The 22,661-nt window shown below is 49.4% G+C and overlaps 1 protein-coding gene across 2 annotated transcripts in view; it reads right to left on the reverse strand.

Moving 5' to 3' along the window:
- emp2 (epithelial membrane protein 2) overlaps positions 1-1,280 on the reverse strand; it is a 37,549-nt gene extending 36,269 nt beyond the window's left edge. Inside the window, exon 1 of one of the 2 annotated variants that reach the window (XM_045714268.1) lies at positions 1,206-1,280. The gene's annotated coding sequence lies outside the window, so the exon portion shown is untranslated. 2 annotated transcript variants of the gene reach the window in all.
- Between the last annotated feature and the right edge of the window lie 21,381 nt (positions 1,281-22,661).

A 22,661-nucleotide genomic window follows, 5' to 3' on the forward strand; every position in this document is an offset into this window, starting at 1 on the left:
CCATATTGGAACTCCCTAGTAGGTTCAGTCCTCCATAGAATTGAATGGAATTCTATAGTATTTCAATAAAAACGTTCAAAGGACAAAATGAAATGTATTAAAAAAAAACAAAAAAAGTGTTATAGTGGGGACAGAAACATTAGTACTCTCTCTAAAAAAAAAATACTTTAAGGAAAATGTTTATATATTTTTCTCATTTTTATGCTTGGCTCAAACATAGACATATAAATAAATAAAATACGCATTAATATAATAAACGTGTCAGAAACGAACGTAAACATTATTAAATACATTTATATAGATTCCTGAATATTATTTACGATCGTGGAGGGAGAGCCAAGATGGAGGCTCAGTGGCTTCAATACAGCGCCACCTGTCAGATAACCAGGCTTCATACACATCACTAATTAAAGCTCAGCAGAGAGGGCTGCTGACTGCGTTATCAGTGGTTCCTCAGACTGTAGCGGGGAAACGGCAAAATTATCTCCACCAACAAAAAAATGGGGGTTATGAACAGTTTGTGAACTACTGAGTTAGAGCACCCTGTTGTAGGAGAACTTTCCTGCAATGCAGGACATTTTAAAACTTGTCGTGTATTTGAGGTTTAAATTTATTTATTTTTTTATTTAAAAAAGCCTTATGAAGTTTGTAATTTCTAGTTTAAAAATTGCCAGACTTGATTTTTCCTTATGAAAATGTTTTATCAACCACTACAAAAAAATGTCCATGAATTATAATCTACATTTCATGTTACCGCAGGATTATTTTCCTGCTGTAGGAAACTGTCTCCTCAAACACACACATAGAGACAGACAGACAGTTGTTGACTAGGCACACAAATACAATATAAATCCACCAACCCGATAGGATTATTGAACATGAAGGAAACACATCCATTCCGTGCGCAGGGAGACAAACTCCTAGACAGACTACGCCCCTTTCATTGGCAGGAACCAAAAGTTTCTACTCAGTGGAAATTAAGTTACTAACTTCAGAAATAAAAGTTACACTCTCTCCTGCCACACCATCCAGTACACATTACTTCAAACCTACCACGCCATAAAAATAGCCTAATCAATCATTTTTTCACTCAAACAGGAAAAGTTCAAGACAGTTATATGATTTTGTATTTTTTTTAACAAAAGGAACATCATTTATTATGAAGAGTTGTAACCTGTAAATAAATGAAGTAGCGAGCTACTCACCAAACCAACTTTAGAACGGACTACAGAGCTCAGACGTCGCGCTAGAGAGAGAGAGGAGGAAGGAGAGAGAGAGAAGAGTGATGTAGTAGAAAACGTGACCGTAGGTTGGCTCGGTCGTAGTAGTAAAAGAAGTAGCGGTGCGCGACCCCGGCTACTGTGTCATGTACGCGCCTGACTCTATTGGTTGGGTGTGGTCTGTAATCCTGTCCTGTGTTGTCGGGAGGAGCACGGAGAAAGAGAGAGACATAGACATTATATCCTGGTCCTGGGGCTCTGTTCACTAACACAAACAGACTCCAACAGAGCCACAGGACAGCAACACAATTAGACCCAAACAAAATCATGACAAAAAAAAGATAATCAAATGAAATTTTTATTCGTCACATGCGTGGAATACAACAGGTGTAGACCTTATAGTGAAATGCTTATGTACGAGCCCTTAACCAACAATGTTTCAAGAAGTTAAGAAAAATAAAAGTAACAAACAATTAAACAGCAGCAGTAAAATAACAAACAAGGCTATATACAGGGGGTACCGGTACAGAGTCAATGTGGAGGCTATATACAGGGTATTACGGTACAGAGTCAATGTGGAGGCTATATACAGGGTATTACGGTACAGAGTCAATGTGGAGGCTATGTACAGGGTATTACGGTACAGAGTCAATGTGGGGGCTATATACAGGGTATTACAGTACAGAGTCAATGTGGAGGCTATATACAGGGTATTACGGTACAGAGTCAATGTGGAGGCTATATACAGGGTATTACGGTACAGAGTCAATGTGGAGGCTATATACAGGGTATTACGGTACAGAGTCAATGTGGAGGCTATATACAGGGTGTTACGGTACAGAGTCAATGTGGAGGCTATATACAGGGTATTACGGTACAGAGTCAATGTGGAGGCTATATACAGGGTATTACGGTACAGAGACAATGTGGAGGCTATATACAGGGTATTACGGTACAGAGTCAATGTGGAGGCTATATACAGGGTATTACGGTACAGAGTCAATGTGGAGGCTATATACAGGGTATTACGGTACAGAGTCAATGTGGAGGCTATATACAGGGTATTACGGTACAGAGTCAATGTGGAGGCTATATACAGGGTATTACGGTACAGAGTCAATGTGGAGGCTATATACAGGGTGTTACGGTACAGAGTCAATGTGGAGGCTATATACAGGGTGTTACGGTACAGAGTCAATGTGGAGGCTATATACAGGGTATTACGGTACAGAGTCAATGTGGAGGCTATATACAGGGTATTACGGTACAGAGTCAATGTGGAGGCTATATACAGGGTATTACGGTACAGAGTCAATGTGGAGGCTATATACAGGGTATTACGGTACAGAGTCAATGTGGAGGCTATATACAGGGTATTACGGTACAGAGTCAATGTGGAGGCTATATACAGGGTATTACGCTACAGAGTCAATGTGGAGGCTATATACAGGGTATTACGGTACAGAGTCAATGTGGAGGCTATATACAGGGTATTACGGTACAGAGTCAATGTGGAGGCTATATACAGGGTATTACGGTACAGAGACAATGTGGAGGCTATATACAGGGTATTACGGTACAGAGTCAATGTGGAGGCTATATACAGGGTATTACGGTACAGAGTCAATGTGGAGGCTATATACAGGGTATTACGGTACAGAGTCAATGTGGAGGCTATATACAGGGTATTACGGTACAGAGTCAATGTGGAGGCTATATACAGGGTATTACGGTACAGAGTCAATGTGGAGGCTATATACAGGGTGTTACGGTACAGAGTCAATGTGGAGGCTATATACAGGGTGTTACGGTACAGAGTCAATGTGGAGGCTATATACAGGGTATTACGGTACAGAGTCAATGTGGAGGCTATATACAGGGTATTACGGTACAGAGTCAATGTGGAGGCTATATACAGGGTATTACGGTACAGAGTCAATGTGGAGGCTATATACAGGGTATTACGGTACAGAGTCAATGTGGAGGCTATATACAGGGTATTACGGTACAGAGTCAATGTGGAGGCTATATACAGGGTATTACGCTACAGAGTCAATGTGGAGGCTATATACAGGGTATTACGGTACAGAGTCAATGTGGAGGCTATATACAGGGTATTACGGTACAGAGTCAATGTGGAGGCTATATACAGGCTATTACGGTACAGAGTCAATGTGGAGGCTATATACAGGGTATTACGGTACACAGTCAATGTGGAGGCTATATACAGGGTGTTACGGTACAGAGTCAATGTGGAGGCTATATACAGGGTATTACGGTATAGAGTCAATGTGGTGGCTATATACAGGGTATTACGGTACAGAGTCAATGTGGAGGCTATATACAGGGTATTACGGTACAGAGTCAATGTGGAGGCTATATACAGGGTATTACGGTACAGAGTCAATGTGGAGGTTATATATACAGGGTATTACGGTACAGAGTCAATGTGGAGGCTATATACAGGGTTTTACGGTACAGAGTCAATGTGGAGGCTATATACAGGGTATTACGGTACAGAGTCAATGTGGAGGCTATATACAGGGTATTACGGTACAGAGTCAATGTGGAGGCTATATACAGGGTATTACGGTACAGAGTCAATGTGGAGGCTATATACAGGGTATTACGGTACAGAGTCAATGTGGAGGCTATATACAGGGTATTACGGTACAGAGTCAATGTGGAGGCTATATACAGGGTGTTACGGTACAGAGTCAATGTGGAGGCTATATACAGGGTGTTACGGTACAGAGTCAATGTGGAGGCTATATACAGGGTATTACGGTACAGAGTCAATGTGGAGGCTATATACAGGGTATTACGGTACAGAGTCAATGTGGAGGCTATATACAGGGTATTACGGTACAGAGTCAATGTGGAGGCTATATACAGGGTGTTACGGTACAGAGTCAATGTGGAGGCTATATACAGGGTATTACGGTACAGAGTCAATGTGGAGGCTATATACAGGGTATTACGGTACAGAGACAATGTGGAGGCTATATACAGGGTATTACGGTACAGAGTCAATGTGGAGGCTATATACAGGGTATTACGGTACAGAGTCAATGTGGAGGCTATATACAGGGTATTACGGTACAGAGTCAATGTGGAGGCTATATACAGGGTATTACGGTACAGAGTCAATGTGGAGGCTATATACAGGGTATTACGGTACAGAGTCAATGTGGAGGCTATATACAGGGTATTACGGTACAGAGTCAATGTGGAGGCTATATACAGGGTATTACGGTACAGAGTCAATGTGGAGGCTATATACAGGGTGTTACGGTACAGAGTCAATGTGGAGGCTATATACAGGGTGTTACGGTACAGAGTCAATGTGGAGGCTATATACAGGGTATTACGGTACAGAGTCAATGTGGAGGCTATATACAGGGTATTACGGTACAGAGTCAATGTGGAGGCTATATACAGGGTATTACGGTACAGAGTCAATGTGGAGGCTATATACAGGGTATTACGGTACAGAGTCAATGTGGAGGCTATATACAGGGTATTACGGTACAGAGTCAATGTGGAGGCTATATACAGGGTATTACGCTACAGAGTCAATGTGGAGGCTATATACAGGGTATTACGGTACAGAGTCAATGTGGAGGCTATATACAGGGTATTACGGTACAGAGTCAATGTGGAGGCTATATACAGGGTATTACGGTACAGAGACAATGTGGAGGCTATATACAGGGTATTACGGTACAGAGTCAATGTGGAGGCTATATACAGGGTATTACGGTACAGAGTCAATGTGGAGGCTATATACAGGGTATTACGGTACAGAGTCAATGTGGAGGCTATATACAGGGTATTACGGTACAGAGTCAATGTGGAGGCTATATACAGGGTATTACGGTACAGAGTCAATGTGGAGGCTATATACAGGGTGTTACGGTACAGAGTCAATGTGGAGGCTATATACAGGGTGTTACGGTACAGAGTCAATGTGGAGGCTATATACAGGGTATTACGGTACAGAGTCAATGTGGAGGCTATATACAGGGTATTACGGTACAGAGTCAATGTGGAGGCTATATACAGGGTATTACGGTACAGAGTCAATGTGGAGGCTATATACAGGGTATTACGGTACAGAGTCAATGTGGAGGCTATATACAGGGTATTACGGTACAGAGTCAATGTGGAGGCTATATACAGGGTATTACGGTACAGAGTCAATGTGGAGGCTATATACAGGGTATTACGGTACAGAGTCAATGTGGAGGCTATATACAGGGTATTACGGTACAGAGTCAATGTGGAGGCTATATACAGGCTATTACGGTACAGAGTCAATGTGGAGGCTATATACAGGGTATTACGGTACAGAGTCAATGTGGAGGCTATATACAGGGTGTTACGGTACAGAGTCAATGTGGAGGCTATATACAGGGTATTACGGTACAGAGTCAATGTGGTGGCTATATACAGGGTATTACGGTACAGAGTCAATGTGGAGGCTATATACAGGGTATTACGGTACAGAGTCAATGTGGAGGCTATATACAGGGTATTACGGTACAGAGTCAATGTGGAGGTTCTATATACAGGGTATTACGGTACAGAGTCAATGTGGAGGCTATATACAGGGTTTTACGGTACAGAGTCAATGTGGAGGCTATATACAGGGTATTACGGTACAGAGTCAATGTGGAGGCTATATACAGGGTATTACGGTACAGAGTCAATGTGGAGGCTATATACAGGGTATTACGGTACAGAGTCAATGTGGAGGCTATATACAGGGTATTACGGTACAGAGTCAATGTGGAGGCTATATACAGGGTATTACGGTACAGAGTCAATGTGGAGGCTATATACAGGGTGTTACGGTACAGAGTCAATGTGGAGGCTATATACAGGGTGTTACGGTACAGAGTCAATGTGGAGGCTATATACAGGGTATTACGGTACAGAGTCAATGTGGAGGCTATATACAGGGTATTACGGTACAGAGTCAATGTGGGGGGCTATATACAGGGTATTACGGTACAGAGTCAATGTGGAGGCTATATACAGGGTGTTACGGTACAGAGTCAATGTGGAGGCTATATACAGGGTATTACGGTACAGAGTCAATGTGGAGGCTATATACAGGGTATTACGGTAAAGAGTCAATGTGGAGGCTATATACAGGGTATTACGGTACAGAGTCAATGTGGAGGCTATATACAGGGTATTACGGTACAGAGTCAATGTGGAGGCTATATACAGGGGGTACCGGTACAGAGTCAATGTGGAGGCTATATACAGGGTATTACGGTACAGAGTCAATGTGGAGGCTATATACAGGGTATTACGGTAAAGAGTCAATGTGGAGGCTATATACAGGGTATTACGGTACAGAGTCAATGTGGAGGCTATATACAGGGTATTACGGTACAGAGTCAATGTGGAGGCTATATACAGTGTATTACGGTACAGAGTCAATGTGGAGGCTATATACAGGGGGTACCGGTACAGAGTCAATGTGGAGGCTATATACAGGGTATTACGGTACAGAGTCAATGTGGAGGCTATATACAGGGTATTACGGTACAGAGTCAATGTGGAGGCTATATACAGGGTATTACGGTACAGAGTCAATGTGGAGGCTATATTCAGGGTATTACGGTACAGAGTCAATGTGGAGGCTATATACAGGGTATTACGGTACAGAGTCAATGTGGAGGCTATATACAGGGTATTACGGTACAGAGTCAATGTGGAGGCTATATACAGGGGGTACCGGTACAGAGTCAATGTGGAGGCTATATACAGGGTATTACGGTACAGAGTCAAAGTGGAGGCTATATACAGGGTATTACGGTACAGAGTCAATGTGGAGGCTATATACAGGGGGTACCGGTACAGAGTCAATGTGGAGGCTATATACAGGGGGTACCGGTACAGAGTCAATGTGGGGGCTATATACAGGGGGTACCGGTACAGAGTCAATGTGGAGACAATATACAGGGTATTACGGTAGAGAGTCAATGTGGAGGCTATATACAGGGGGGTACCAGTACAGAGTCAATGTGGAGGCTATATACAGGGGTACCGGTACAGAGTCAATGTGGAGGCTATATACAGGGGGTACCGGTACAGAGTCAATGTGGAGGCTATATACAGGGTATTACGGTAAAGAGTCAATGTGGAGGCTATATACAGGGTATTACGGTACAGTGTCAATGTGGAGGCTGTATACAGGGGGTACCAGAACAGAGTCAATGTGGAGGCTATATACAGGGGGTACCAGTACAGAGTCAATGTGGAGGCTATATACAGGGGGTACCAGTACAGAGTCAATGTGGAGGCTATATACAGGGGGTACCAGTACAGAGTCAATGTGGAGGCTATATACAGGGGGTACCGGTACAGAGTCAATGTGGAGGCTATCTACAGGGTATTATGGTACAGAGTCAATGTGGAGGCTATATACAGGGTGTTACGGTACAGAGTCAATGTGGAGGCTATATACAGGGTATTACGGTACAGAGTCAATGTGGAGGCTATATACAGGGGGTACCAGTACAGAGTTAATGTGGAGGCTATATACAGGGGGTACCGGTACAGAGTCAATGTGGAGAATATATACAGGGGGTACCGGTACAGAGTCAATGTGGAGGCTATATACTGGGTATTACGGTACATAGTCAATGTGGAGGCTATATACAGGGTATTACGGTACAGAGTCAATGTGGAGGCTATATACAGGGTATTACGGTACAGAGTCAATGTGGAGGCTATATACAGGGTATTACGGTACAGAGTCAATGTGGAGGCTATATACAGGGTATTACGGTACAGAGTCAATGTGGAGGCTATATACAGGGTATTACGGTACAGAGTCAATGTGGAGGCTATATACAGGGTATTACGGTACAGAGTCAATGTGGAGGCTATATACAGGGTGTTACGGTACAGAGTCAATGTGGAGGCTATATACAGGGTGTTACGGTACAGAGTCAATGTGGAGGCTATATACAGGGTATTACGGTACAGAGTCAATGTGGAGGCTATATACAGGGTATTACGGTACAGAGTCAATGTGGGGGCTATATACAGGGTATTACGGTACAGAGTCAATGTGGAGGCTATATACAGGGTGTTACGGTACAGAGTCAATGTGGAGGCTATATACAGGGTATTACGGTACAGAGTCAATGTGGAGGCTATATACAGGGTATTACGGTAAAGAGTCAATGTGGAGGCTATATACAGGGTATTACGGTACAGAGTCAATGTGGAGGCTATATACAGGGTATTACGGTACAGAGTCAATGTGGAGGCTATATACAGGGGGTACCGGTACAGAGTCAATGTGGAGGCTATATACAGGGTATTACGGTACAGAGTCAATGTGGAGGCTATATACAGGGTATTACGGTAAAGAGTCAATGTGGAGGCTATATACAGGGTATTACGGTACAGAGTCAATGTGGAGGCTATATACAGGGTATTACGGTACAGAGTCAATGTGGAGGCTATATACAGTGTATTACGGTACAGAGTCAATGTGGAGGCTATATACAGGGGGTACCGGTACAGAGTCAATGTGGAGGCTATATACAGGGTATTACGGTACAGAGTCAATGTGGAGGCTATATACAGGGTATTACGGTACAGAGTCAATGTGGAGGCTATATACAGGGTATTACGGTACAGAGTCAATGTGGAGGCTATATTCAGGGTATTACGGTACAGAGTCAATGTGGAGGCTATATACAGGGTTTTACGGTACAGAGTCAATGTGGAGGCTATATACAGGGTATTACGGTACAGAGTCAATGTGGAGGCTATATACAGGGGGTACCGGTACAGAGTCAATGTGGAGGCTATATACAGGGTATTACGGTACAGAGTCAAAGTGGAGGCTATATACAGGGTATTACGGTACAGAGTCAATGTGGAGGCTATATACAGGGGGTACCGGTACAGAGTCAATGTGGAGGCTATATACAGGGGGGTACCGGTACAGAGTCAATGTGGGGGCTATATACAGGGGGTACCGGTACAGAGTCAATGTGGAGACTATATACAGGGTATTACGGTAGAGAGTCAATGTGGAGGCTATATACAGGGGGTACCAGTACAGAGTCAATGTGGAGGCTATATACAGGGGTACCGGTACAGAGTCAATGTGGAGGCTATATACAGGGGGTACCGGTACAGAGTCAATGTGGAGGCTATATACAGGGTATTACGGTACAGAGTCAATGTGGAGGCTATATACAGGGTATTACGGTACAGTGTCAATGTGGAGGCTGTATACAGGGGGTACCAGAACAGAGTCAATGTGGAGGCTATATACAGGGGGTACCAGTACAGAGTCAATGTGGAGGCTATATACAGGGGGTACCAGTACAGAGTCAATGTGGAGGCTATATACAGGGGGTACCAGTACAGAGTCAATGTGGAGGCTATATACAGGGGGTACCGGTACAGAGTCAATGTGGAGGCTATCTACAGGGTATTATGGTACAGAGTCAATGTGGAGGCTATATACAGGGTGTTACGGTACAGAGTCAATGTGGAGGCTATATACAGGGTATTACGGTACAGAGTCAATGTGGAGGCTATATACAGGGGGTACCAGTACAGAGTTAATGTGGAGGCTATATACAGGGGGTACCGGTACAGAGTCAATGTGGAGAATATATACAGGGGGTACCGGTACAGAGTCAATGTGGAGGCTATATACTGGGTATTACGGTACATAGTCAATGTGGAGGCTATATACAGGGTATTACGGTACAGAGTCAATGTGGAGGCTATATACAGGGGGTACCTGTACAGAGTCAATGTGGAGGCTATATACAGGGGGTACCGGTACAGAGTCAATGTGGAGGCTATATACAGGGGGTACCAGTACAGAGTCAATGTGGAGGCTATATACAGGGGGTACCGGTATAGAATGTGTGGGGGCACCGGTTAGTCGAGGTAATTGAGGTAATATGTACATGTAGGTAGAGTTAACGTGACTATGTGTAACCGATGTGAAATGGCTAACTAGTTAGCGGTGGTGCGCGCTAATAGCGTTTCAATCGGTGACGTCACTCGCTCTGAGATCGCGGCCTTTTGTGGAGTGATGGGTGACGATGCTTCGTGGGGTGGCTGTTGTCGGTGTGTGCAGAGGGTCCCTGGTTCGAGCCCAGGTAGGTGGCGAGGAGAGGGACGGAAGCTACACTGTTACATATGCATAGATAATAAACAGAGAGTAGCAGCAGTTTAAAAGAGGGGTCTGGGTAGCCATTTGATTAGCTGTTCAGGAGTCTTATGGCTTGGGGGGGGGGTAGAAGCTGTTTAGAAGCCTCTTGGACCTAGACTCTGCACTCCGGTACCGCTTGCCATGTGGTAGCAGGGAGAACAGTCTATGACTTGGGTGGCTGGAGTCTTTTGGGCCTTTCTCTGACACCGCCTGGTATAGAGTTCCTGGATGGCAGGAAGCTTGGTCCCGGTGATGTACTGGGCCGTACGCACTACTCTCTGTAGTGCCTTACGATCACATGTCAAGCAGTTGTCATACCAGGCGGTGATGCAACCCGTCATGATGCTCTCAATGGTGCAGCTGTAGAACTTTTTTGAAAATCTGAGGGCCCCCGTGCCAAAATATTTTCAGCCTCCTAAGGGGGGCGAGGCGTTGTCGACTGTGTTGGTGTGTATGTACCTTGATAGATCCTTAGTGATGTGGAAACCAAGAAAGTCGAAGCTCTCAACCTGCTACACTACTACTTCCCCTCTTCGTTTGTCACCCTCTAGTCTCTCCCCCTTTTCCTCTCTCCCCTTCCTCTCCCCCTCTCATCTCTTTCCCTCTCCTCTCTCTCCCCCTCTCTCTCCCTCTGTCTCCTCCTCTCCTCTCATCTCTTTCCCCCTCCTCTCTCTCCCCCTTTCCTCTCTCCCCCCCTTCCCCCTCTCCTCTCATCTCTTTCCCCCTCCTCTCTCTCCCTCTTTCCTCTCTCCCCCCCTCTCCCCCCTCTCCTCTCATCTCTTCTCTCCCTCCTCTATCTTTCCCTCCTCTGACTTTCGAACCCTGTCACCTCTCCCCTTCTCACATACTCGCCTTCTTCTTCTGTATGTGTGTGTCTGGCTCTGCCCGGCCTCCTGAGGGGAGTTTGGCCGCTGAGTCTGTCTGCAAATTCTGGGTCAGAGAGAGAGAAAGAGAGAGAGAGGAAAGAAAGTGAGAGAGAGAGATGAGAAAGAGTGTGTGTGTGAGAGAGAGAGAGAGGAAAGAAAGTGAGAGAGAGAGAGAGAGAGGAGAAAGAGTGTGAGAGAGAGAGAGAGAGAGAGGGAGAGAGAGAGAGAGAGGAAAGAAAGTAGAGAGAGAGAGAGAGAGAGAGGAGAAAGAGTAAGAGAGAGAGAGAGAGGAGAGAGAGGAGAGAGAGAGGAGAGAGAGGAGAGAGAGAGAGGAGAGAGAGAGAGTGAGAGCCAGAGAGAGAGAGAGAGAGAGAGAGAGAGAGAGAGAGAGTGAGAGCCAGAGAGAGAGGAGAGAGAGAAGAGAGAGAGAGAAGAGGTAGGGGTGGGAGAGAGAGAGAGAGAGGAAATAAAGAGAGAGGAGAAAGAGTGTGTGAGAGAGAGAAAGAAGAGGTAGGGGTGGAGAGAGAGAGAGAGAGAGAGAGGAGAGAGAGAGAGGAGAGAGAGAGAGAGAGGAGAGAGAGAGAGAGAGAGAGAGAGAGAGAGAGAGAGAGAGAGAGAAGAGGTAGGGGTGGAGAGAGGGAGAGAGGAGATAGAGAGGAGAGAGTGAGAGAGGAGAGAGAGAGAGAGAGTGAGAGCCAGAGAGAGAGGAGAGAGAGGGAGAGAGAGAGAGAGAGAGAGAGAGAGGAGAGAGAGAGTGCAGTTTGAAAGGTGGTTCCAACCTATGAACAAGGTGGTTCCAACCTATGAACTGTGTCAGACGTGATGTGATGTCACTGCAGAGGAGGAGTTATGACTATGGAAAACGACAAGGTGCCTGATGAAGAGCTCTGTGGCCTGACAGCCCGATGTCTCTACCTCCCTGCTGTACCATCTCTACCTCCCTCCCTGCTGTACCATCTCTACCTCCCTGCTGTACCATCTCTACCTCCCTCCCTGCTGTACCATCTCTACCTCCCTGCTGTACCATCTCTACCTCCCTGCTGTACCATCTCTACCTCCATGCTGTACCATCTCTACCTCCCTCCCTGCTGTACCATCTCTACCTCCATTGTGTACCATCTCTACCTCCCTCCCTGCTGTACCATCTCTACCTCCCTGCTGTACCATCTCTACCTCCCTGCTGTACCATCTCTACCTCCCTGCTGTACCATCTCTACCTCCCTGCTGTACCATCTCTACCTCCCTGCTGTACCATCTCTACCTCCCTCCCTGCTGTACCATCTCTACCTCCCTGCTGTACCATCTCTACCTCCCTGCTGTACCATCTCTACCTCCATGCTGTACCATCTCTACCTCCCTCCCTGCTGTACCATCTCTACCTCCATTGTGTACCATCTCTACCTCCCTCCCTGCTGTACCATCTCTACCTCCCTGCTGTACCATCTCTACCTCCCTCCCTGCTGTACCATCTCTACCTCCCTGCTGTACCATCTCTGCCTCCCTGCTGTACCATCTCTACCTCCCTCCCTGCTGTACCATCTATACCTCCCTGCTGTACCATCTATACCTCCCTGCTGTACCATCTCTACCTCCCTCCCTGCTGTACCATCTCTACCTCCCTGCTGTACCATCTCTACCTCCCTGCTGTACCATCTATACCTCCCTCCCTGCTGTACAATCTCTCCCTCCCTCCCTGCTGTACCATCTCTACCTCCCTCCCTGCTGTACCATCTCTACCTCCCTGCTGTACCATCTCTACCTCCCTGCTGTACAATCTCTACCTCCCTCCCTGCTGTACCATCTCTACATCCCTGCCGTACCATCTATACCTCCCTCCCTGCTGTACCATCTCTACCTCCCTCCCTGCTGTACCATCTCTACATTCCCGGCTGTACCATCTCTACATCCCTGCTGTACCATCTCTACCTCCCTGCTGTACCATCTATACCTCCCTCCCTGCTGTACCATCTCTACCTCCCTCCCTGCTGTACCATCTCTACCTCCCTCCCTGCTGTACCATCTCTACCTCCCTGCTGTACCATCTATACCTCCCTGCTGTACCACCTCTACCTCCCTGCTGTACCATCTCTACCTCCCTGCTGTACCATCTCTACCTCCCTGCTGTACCATCTATACCTCCCTGCTGTACCATCTCTACCTCCCTCCCTGCTGTACCATCTCTACCTCCCTCCCTGCTGTACCATCTCTACCTCCCTGCTGTACCATCTCTACCTCCCTCCCTGCTGTACCATCTCTACCTCCCTGCTGTACCATCTCTACCTCCCTCCCTGCTGTACCATCTCTACCTCCCTCCCTGTTGTACCATCTCTATCCCTCCCTGCTGTACCATCTCTACCTCCCTGCTGTACCATCTCTATCTCCCTCCCTGCTGTACCATCTCTATCTCCCTCCCTGCTGTACCATCTCTACCTCCCTGCTGTACCATCTCTACATCCCTGCTGTACCATCTCTACCTCCCTGCTGTACCATCTCTACCTCCCTGCTGTACAATCTCTACCTCCCTCCCTGCTGTACCATCTCTACCTCCCTGCTGTACCATCTCTACCTCCCTGCTGTACCATCTCTACCTCCCTGCTGTACCATCTCTACCTCCCTCCCTGCAGTACCATCTCTACCTCCCTGCTGTACCATCTCTACCTCCCTGCTGTACCATCTCTACCTCCCTGCTGTACCATCTCTACCCCCCTGCTGTACCATCTCTACCTCCCTGCTGTACCATCTATACCTCCCTGCTGTACCATCTCTACCTCCCTGCTGTACCACCTCTACCTCCCTCCCTGCTGTACCATCTCTACCTCCCTCCCTGCTGTACCATCTCTACCTCCCTGCTGTACCATCTCTACCTCCCTGCTGTACCATCTCTACCTCCCTGCTGTACCATCTCTACCTCCATGCTGTACCATCTCTACCTCCCTGCTGTACCATCTCTCCCTCCCTGCTGTACCATCTATACCTCCCTGCTGTACCATCTCTCCCTCCCTGCTGTACCATCTCTACCTCCCTGCTGTACCATCTCTACCTCCCTACTGTACCATCTCTACCTCCCTCCCTGCTGTACAATCTCTACATCCCTGCTGTACCATCTCTACATCCCTGCTGTACCATCTCTACCTCCCTACTGTAACATCTCTACCCTCTCCCTGCTGTACCATCTCTACCTCCCTGCTGTACCATCTCTACCTCCCTGCTGTACCATCTATACCTCCCTCCCTGCTGTACCATCTCCACCTCCCTGCTGTACCATCTCTACCTCCCTGCTGTACCATCTCTACCTCCCTGCTGTACCATCTCTACCTCCCTGCTGTACCATCTCTACCTCCCTCCCTGCTGTACCATCTATACCTCCCTGCTGTACCATCTATACCTCCCTCCCTGCTGTACCATCTATACCTCCCTGCTGGACCATCTCTACCTCCCTCCCTGCTGTACCATCTCTACCTCCCTGCTGTACCATCTCTACCTCCCTGCTGTACCATCTCTACCTCCCTCCCTGCTGTACCATCTCTACCTCCCTGCTGTACCATCTCTACCTCCCAGCTGTACCATCTCTACATCCCTGCTGTACCATCTCTACCTCCCTCCCTTCTGTACCATCTATACCTCCCTGCTGTACCATCTCTACATCCCTCCTGTACCATCTATACCTCCCTGTTGTACCATCTATACCTCGCTGCTGTACCATCTCTACCTCCCTCCCTGCTGTACCATCTCTACCTCCCTCCCTGCTGTACCATCTATACCTCCCTGCTGTACCATCTCTACATCCCTGCTGTACCATCTATACCTCCCTGCTGTACCATCTCTACCTCCCTGCTGTACCATCTCTACCTCCCTGCTGTACCATCTCTACCTCCCTCCCTGCTGTACCATCTATACCTCCCTCCCTGCTGTACCATCTATACCTCCCTGCTGTACCATCTCTACCTCCCTCCCTGCTCTACCATCTCTACCTCCCTCCCTGCTGTACCATCTCTTCCTCCCTCCCTGCTGTACCATCTCTACCTCCCTCCCTGCTGTACCATCTCTACCTCCCTCCCTGCTGTACCATCTCTACCTCCCTGCTGCTGTACCATCTCTACCTCCCTGCTGTACTATCTCTACCTCCCTGCTGTACCATCTCTACCTCCCTCCCTGCTGTACCATCTCTACCTCCCTCCCTGCTGTACCATCTCTACATCCCTGCTGTACCATCTCTACCTCCCTCCGTGCTGTACAATCTCTACATCCCTGCTGTACCATCTTTACCTCCCTGCTGTACCATCTCTACCTCCCTGCTGTTCCATCTCTACCTCCCTGCTGTACCATCTTTACCTCCCTCCCTGCTGTACCATCTCTACATCCCTGCTGTACCATCTATACCTCCCTGCTGTACCATCTCTACCTCCCTGCTGTACCATCTCTACCTCCCTCCCTGCTTTACCATCTCTACCTCCCTCCCTGCTGTACCATCTATACCTCCCTGCCTGCTGTACCATCTATACCTCCCTGCCTGCTGTACCATCTCTACCTCCCTGCTGTACCATCTCTACCTCCCTCCCTGCTGTACCATCTCTACCTCCCTCCCTGCTGTACCATCTCTAGCTCCCTGCCTGCTGTACCATCTCTACCTCCCTGCTGTACCATCTATACCTCCCTGCTGTACCATCTATACCTCCCTCCCTGCTGTACCATCTCTACCTCCCTCCCTGCTGTACCATCTCTACCTCCCTGCCTGCTGTACCATCTCTACCTCCCTGCCTGCTGTACCATCTCTACCTCCCTGCTGTACCATCTATACCTCCCTGCTGTACCATCTCTACCTCCCTGCTGTACCATCACTACCTCCCTGCTGTACCATCACTACCTCCCTGCTGTACCATCTCTACCTCCCTGCTGTACCATCTCTACCTCCCTCCCTGCTGTACCATCTCTACCTCCCTGCTGTACCATCTCTACCTCCCTGCTGTACCATCTCTACCTCCCTGCTGTACCATCTTTACCTCACTCCCTGCTGTACCATCTCTACATCCATGCTGTACCATCTATACCTCCCTGCTGTACCATCTCTACCTCCCTGCTGTACCATCTCTACCTCCCTCCCTGCTGTACCATCTCTACCTCCCTCCCTGCTGTACCATCTATACCTCCCTGCCTGCTGTACCATCTCTACCTCCCTGCTGTACCATCTCTAAATCCCTGCGGTACCATCTCTACCTCCCTCCCTGCTGTACCATCTCTACCTCCCTCCCTGCTGTACCATCTCTACCTCCCTGCCTGCTGTACCATCTCTACCTCCCTGCCTGCTGTACCATCTCTACCTCCCTGCTGTACCATCTATACCTCCCTGCTGTACCATCTCTACCTCCCTGCTGTACCATCTCTACCTCCCTGCTGTACCATCTCTACCTCCCTGCTGTACCATCTCTACCTCCCTGCTGTACCATCTCTACCTCCCTCCCTGCTGTACCATCTCTACCTCCCTGCTGTACCATCTCTACCTCCCTGCTGTACCATCTCTACCTCCCTGCTGTACCATCTCTACCTCCCTCCCTGCTGTACCATCTCTACCTCCCTCCCTGCTGTACCATCTATACCTCCCTGCTGTACCATCTATACCTCCCTGCTGTATCATCTCTACATCCCTGCTGTACCATCTATACCTCCCTGCTGTACCATCTCTACCTCCCTCCCTGCTGTACCATCTCTACCTCCCTGCCTGCTGTACCATCTCTACCTCCCTGCCTGCTGTACCATCTCTACCTCCCTGCTGTACCATCTATACCTCCCTGCTGTACCATCTCTACCTCCCTGCTGTACCATCTCTACCTCCCTGCTGTACCATCTCTACCTCCCTGCTGTACCATCTCTACCTCCCTCCCTGCTGTACCATCTCTACCTCCCTGCTGTACCATCTCTACCTCCCTGCTGTACCATCTCTACCTCCCTCCCTGCTGTACCATCTCTACCTCCCTCCCTGCTGTACCATCTATACCTCCCTGCTGTACCATCTCTACCTCCCTCCCTGCTGTACCATCTCTACCTCCCTGCTGTACCATCTCTACCTCCCTCCCTGCTGTACCATCTCTACCTCCCTCCCTGCTGTACCATCTCTACCTCCCTGCTGTACCATCTCTACCTCCCTGCTGTACCATCTTTACCTCCCTCCCTGCTGTACCATCTCTACATCCCTGCTGTACCATCTATACCTCCATGCTGTACCATCTCTACCTCCCTGCTGTACCATCTCTACCTCCCTCCCTGCTGTACCATCTCTACCTCCCTCCCTGCTGTACCATCTATACCTCCCTGCCTGCTGTACCATCTCTACCTCCCTGCTGTACCATCTCTACCTCCCTGCTGTACCATCTCTACCTCCCTCCCTGCTGTACCATCTCTACCTCCCTCCCTGCTGTACCATCTCTACCTCCCTGCCTGCTGTACCATCTCTACCTCCCTGCCTGCTGTACCATCTCTACCTCCCTGCTGTACCATCTATACCTCCCTGCTGTACCATCTCTACCTCCCTGCTGTACCATCTCTACCTCCCTGCTGTACCATCACTACCTCCCTGCTGTACCATCTCTACCTCCCTGCTGTACCATCTCTACCTCCCTGCTGTACCATCTCTACCTCCCTCCCTGCTGTACCATCTCTACCTCCCTGCTGTACCATCTCTACCTCCCTGCTGTACCATCTCTACCTCCCTGCTGTACCATCTCTACCTCCCTCCCTGCTGTACCATCTCTACCTCCCTCCCTGCTGTACCATCTATACCTCCCTGCTGTACCATCTCTACCTCCCTCCCTGCTGTACCATCTCTACCTCCCTGCTGTACCATCTCTACCTCCCTCCCTGCTCTACCATCTCTACCTCCCTCCCTGCTGTACCATCTCTACCTCCCTCCCTGCTGTACCATCTCTATCTCTCTGCTGTACCAGCTCTACCTCCCTCCCTGCTGTACCATCTCTACCTCCCTCCCTGCTGTACCATCTCTACCTCCCTCCCTGCTGTACCATCTCTACCTCCCTGCTGCTGTACCATCTCTACCTCCCTGCTGTACCATCTCTACCTCCCTGCTGTACCATCTCTACCTCCCTCCCTGCTGTACCATCTCTACCTCCCTCCCTGCTGTACCATCTCTACATCCCTGCTGTACCATCTCTACCTCCCTCCCTGCTGTACCATCTCTACATCCCTGCTGTACCATCTTTACCTCCCTGCTGTACCATCTCTACCTCCCTGCTGTACCATCTCTACCTCCCTGCTGTACCATCTTTACCTCCCTCCCTGCTGTACCATCTCTACATCCCTGCTGTACCATCTATACCTCCCTGCTGTACCATCACTACCTCCCTGCTGTACCATCTCTACCTCCCTGCCTGCTGTACCATCTCTACCTCCCTCCCTGCTGTACCATCTATACCTCCCTGCCTGCTGTACCATCTCTACCTCCCTGCTGTACCATCTCTACCTCCCTGCTGTACCATCTCTACCTCCCTCCCTGCTGTACCATCTCTACCTCCCTCCCTGCTGTACCATCTCTACCTCCCTGCCTGCTGTACCATCTCTACCTCCCTGCCTGCTGTACCATCTCTACCTCCCTGCTGTACCATCTATACCTCCCTGCTGTACCATCTCTACCTCCCTGCTGTACCATCACTACCTCCCTGCTGTACCATCACTACCTCCCTGCTGTACCATCTCTACCTCCCTGCTGTACCATCTCTACCTCCCTGCTGTACCATCTCTACCTCCCTCCCTGCTGTACCATCTCTACCTCCCTGCTGTACCATCTCTACCTCCCTGCTGTACCATCTCTACCTCCCTGCTGTACCATCTCTACCTCCCTGCTGTACCATCTTTACCTCCCTCCCTGCTGTACCATCTCTACATCCCTGCTGTACCATCTATACCTCCCTGCTGTACCATCTCTACCTCCCTGCTGTACCATCTCTACCTCCCTCCCTGCTGTACCATCTATACCTCCCTGCCTGCTGTACCATCTCTACCTCCCTGCTGTACCATCTCTACCTCCCTGCTGTACCATCTCTACCTCCCTCCCTGCTGTACCATCTCTACCTCCCTCCCTGCTGTACCATCTCTACCTCCCTGCTGTAATATCTCTACCTCCCTCCCTGCTGTACCATCTCTACCTCCCTCCCTGCTGTACCATCTATACCTCCCTGCTGTACCATCTATACCTCCCTGCTGTATCATCTCTACATCCCTCCTGTACCATCTATACCTCCCTGCTGTACCATCTATACCTCCCTGCTATACCATCTCTACCTCCCTCCCTGCTGTACCATCTCTACCTCCCTCCCTGCTGTACCATCTCTACCTCCCTGCTGTACCATCTCTACATCCCTGCTGTACCATCTATACCTCCCTGCTGTACCATCTCTACATCCCTGCTGTACCATCTATACCTCCCTGCTGTACAATCTATACCTCGCTGCTGTACCATCTCTACCTCCCTCCCTGCTGTACCATCTCTACCTCCCTCCCTGCTGTACCATCTATACCTCCCTGCTGTACCATCTCTACATCCCTGCTGTACCATCTCTACCTCCCTGCTGTACCATCTCTACCTCCCTCCCTGCTGTACCATCTCTACCTCCCTCCCTGCTGTACCATCTATACCTCCCTGCTGTACCATCTCTACATCCCTGCTGTACCATCTCTACCTCCCTGCTGTACCATCTCTACCTCCCTGCTGTACCATCTCTACCTCCCTGCTGTACCATCTCTACCTCCCTGCTGTACCATCTATACCTCCCTCCCTGCTGTACCATCTCTACCTCCCTGCTGTACCATCTCTACCTCCCTGCTGTACCATCTATACCTCCCTGCTGTACCATCTCTACCTCCCTGCTGTACCATCTTTACCTCCCTGCTGTACCATCTCTACCTCCCTCCCTGCTGTACAATCTAAACCTCCCTGCTGTACCATCTATACCTCCCTGCTGTACCATCTATACCTCCCTCCCTGCTGTACCATCTATACCTTCCTGCTGTACCATCTCTACCTCCCTCCCTGCTGTACCATCTCTACCTCCCTGCTGTACCATCTCTACCTCCCTCCCTGCTCTACCATCTCTACCTCCCTCACTGCTGTACCATCTCTACCTCCCTCCCTGCTGTACCATCTCTACCTCCCTGCTGTACCAGCTCTACCTCCCTCCCTGCTGTACCATCTCTACCTCCCTCCCTGCTGTACCATCTCTACCTCCCTCCCTGCTGTACCATCTCTACCTCCCTGCTGCTGTACCATCTCTACCTCCCTGCTGTACCATCTCTACCTCCCTGCTGTACCATCTCTACCTCCCTCCCTGCTGTACCATCTCTACCTCCCTCCCTGCTGTACCATCTCTACATCCCTGCTGTACCATCTCTACCTCCCTCCCTGCTGTACCATCTCTACATCCCTGCTGTACCATCTTTACCTCCCTGCTGTACCAGCTCTACCTCCCTGCTGTACCATCTCTACCTCCCTGCTGTACCATCTCTACCTCCCTCCCTGCTGTACCATCTCTACCTCCCTGCCTGCTGTACCATCTCTACCTCCCTGCTGTACCATCTATACCTCCCTGCTGTACCATCTCTACCTCCCTGCTGTACCATCACTACCTCCCTGCGGTACCATCACTACCTCCCTGCTGTACCATCTCTACCTCCCTGCTGTACCATCTCTACCTCCCTGCTGTACCATCTCTACCTCCCTCCCTGCTGTACCATCTCTACCTCCCTGCTGTACCATCTCTACCTCCCTCCCTGCTGTACCATCTCTACCTCCCTCCCTGCTGTACCATCTATACCTCCCTGCTGTACCATCTATACCTCCCTGCTGTATCATCTCTACATCCCTCCTGTACCATCTATACCTCCCTGCTGTACCATCTTTACCTCCCTGCTGTACCATCTCTACCTCCCTCCCTGCTGTACAATCTAAACCTCCCTGCTGTACCATCTATACCTCCCTGCTGTACCATCTATACCTCCCTCCCTGCTGTACCATCTATACCTTCCTGCTGTACCATCTCTACCTCCCTCCCTGCTGTACCATCTCTACCTCCCTGCTGTACCATCTCTACCTCCCTCCCTGCTCTACCATCTCTACCTCCCTCACTGCTGTACCATCTCTACCTCCCTCCCTGCTGTACCATCTCTACCTCCCTGCTGTACCAGCTCTACCTCCCTCCCTGCTGTACCATCTCTACCTCCCTCCCTGCTGTACCATCTCTACCTCCCTCCCTGCTGTACCATCTCTACCTCCCTGCTGCTGTACCATCTCTACCTCCCTGCTGTACCATCTCTACCTCCCTGCTGTACCATCTCTACCTCCCTCCCTGCTGTACCATCTCTACCTCCCTCCCTGCTGTACCATCTCTACATCCCTGCTGTACCATCTCTACCTCCCTCCCTGCTGTACCATCTCTACATCCCTGCTGTACCATCTTTACCTCCCTGCTGTACCAGCTCTACCTCCCTGCTGTACCATCTCTACCTCCCTGCTGTACCATCTCTACCTCCCTCCCTGCTGTACCATCTCTACCTCCCTGCCTGCTGTACCATCTCTACCTCCCTGCTGTACCATCTATACCTCCCTGCTGTACCATCTCTACCTCCCTGCTGTACCATCACTACCTCCCTGCGGTACCATCACTACCTCCCTGCTGTACCATCTCTACCTCCCTGCTGTACCATCTCTACCTCCCTGCTGTACCATCTCTACCTCCCTCCCTGCTGTACCATCTCTACCTCCCTGCTGTACCATCTCTACCTCCCTCCCTGCTGTACCATCTCTACCTCCCTCCCTGCTGTACCATCTATACCTCCCTGCTGTACCATCTATACCTCCCTGCTGTATCATCTCTACATCCCTCCTGTACCATCTATACCTCCCTGCTGTACCATCTATACCTCCCTGCTATACCATCTCTACCTCCCTCCCTGCTGTACCATCTCTACCTCCCTCCCTGCTGTACCATCTATACCTCCCTGCTGTACCATCTCTACATCCCTGCTGTACCATCTATACCTCCCTGCTGTACCATCTCTACATCCCTGCTGTACCATCTATACCTCCCTGCTGTACAATCTATACCTCGCTGCTGTACCATCTCTACCTCCCTCCCTGCTGTACCATCTCTACCTCCCTCCCTGCTGTACCATCTATACCTCCCTGCTGTACCATCTCTACATCCCTGCTGTACCATCTCTACCTCCCTGCTGTACCATCTCTACCTCCCTGCTGTACCATCTCTACCTCCCTGCTGTACCATCTCTACCTCCCTGCTGTACCATCTATACCTCCCTCCCTGCTGTACCATCTCTACCTCCCTGCTGTACCATCTCTAC

Source organism: Salmo salar, chromosome ssa03, assembly GCF_905237065.1.
Source record: "Salmo salar chromosome ssa03, Ssal_v3.1, whole genome shotgun sequence".
NCBI lineage: Eukaryota > Metazoa > Chordata > Actinopteri > Salmoniformes > Salmonidae > Salmo > Salmo salar.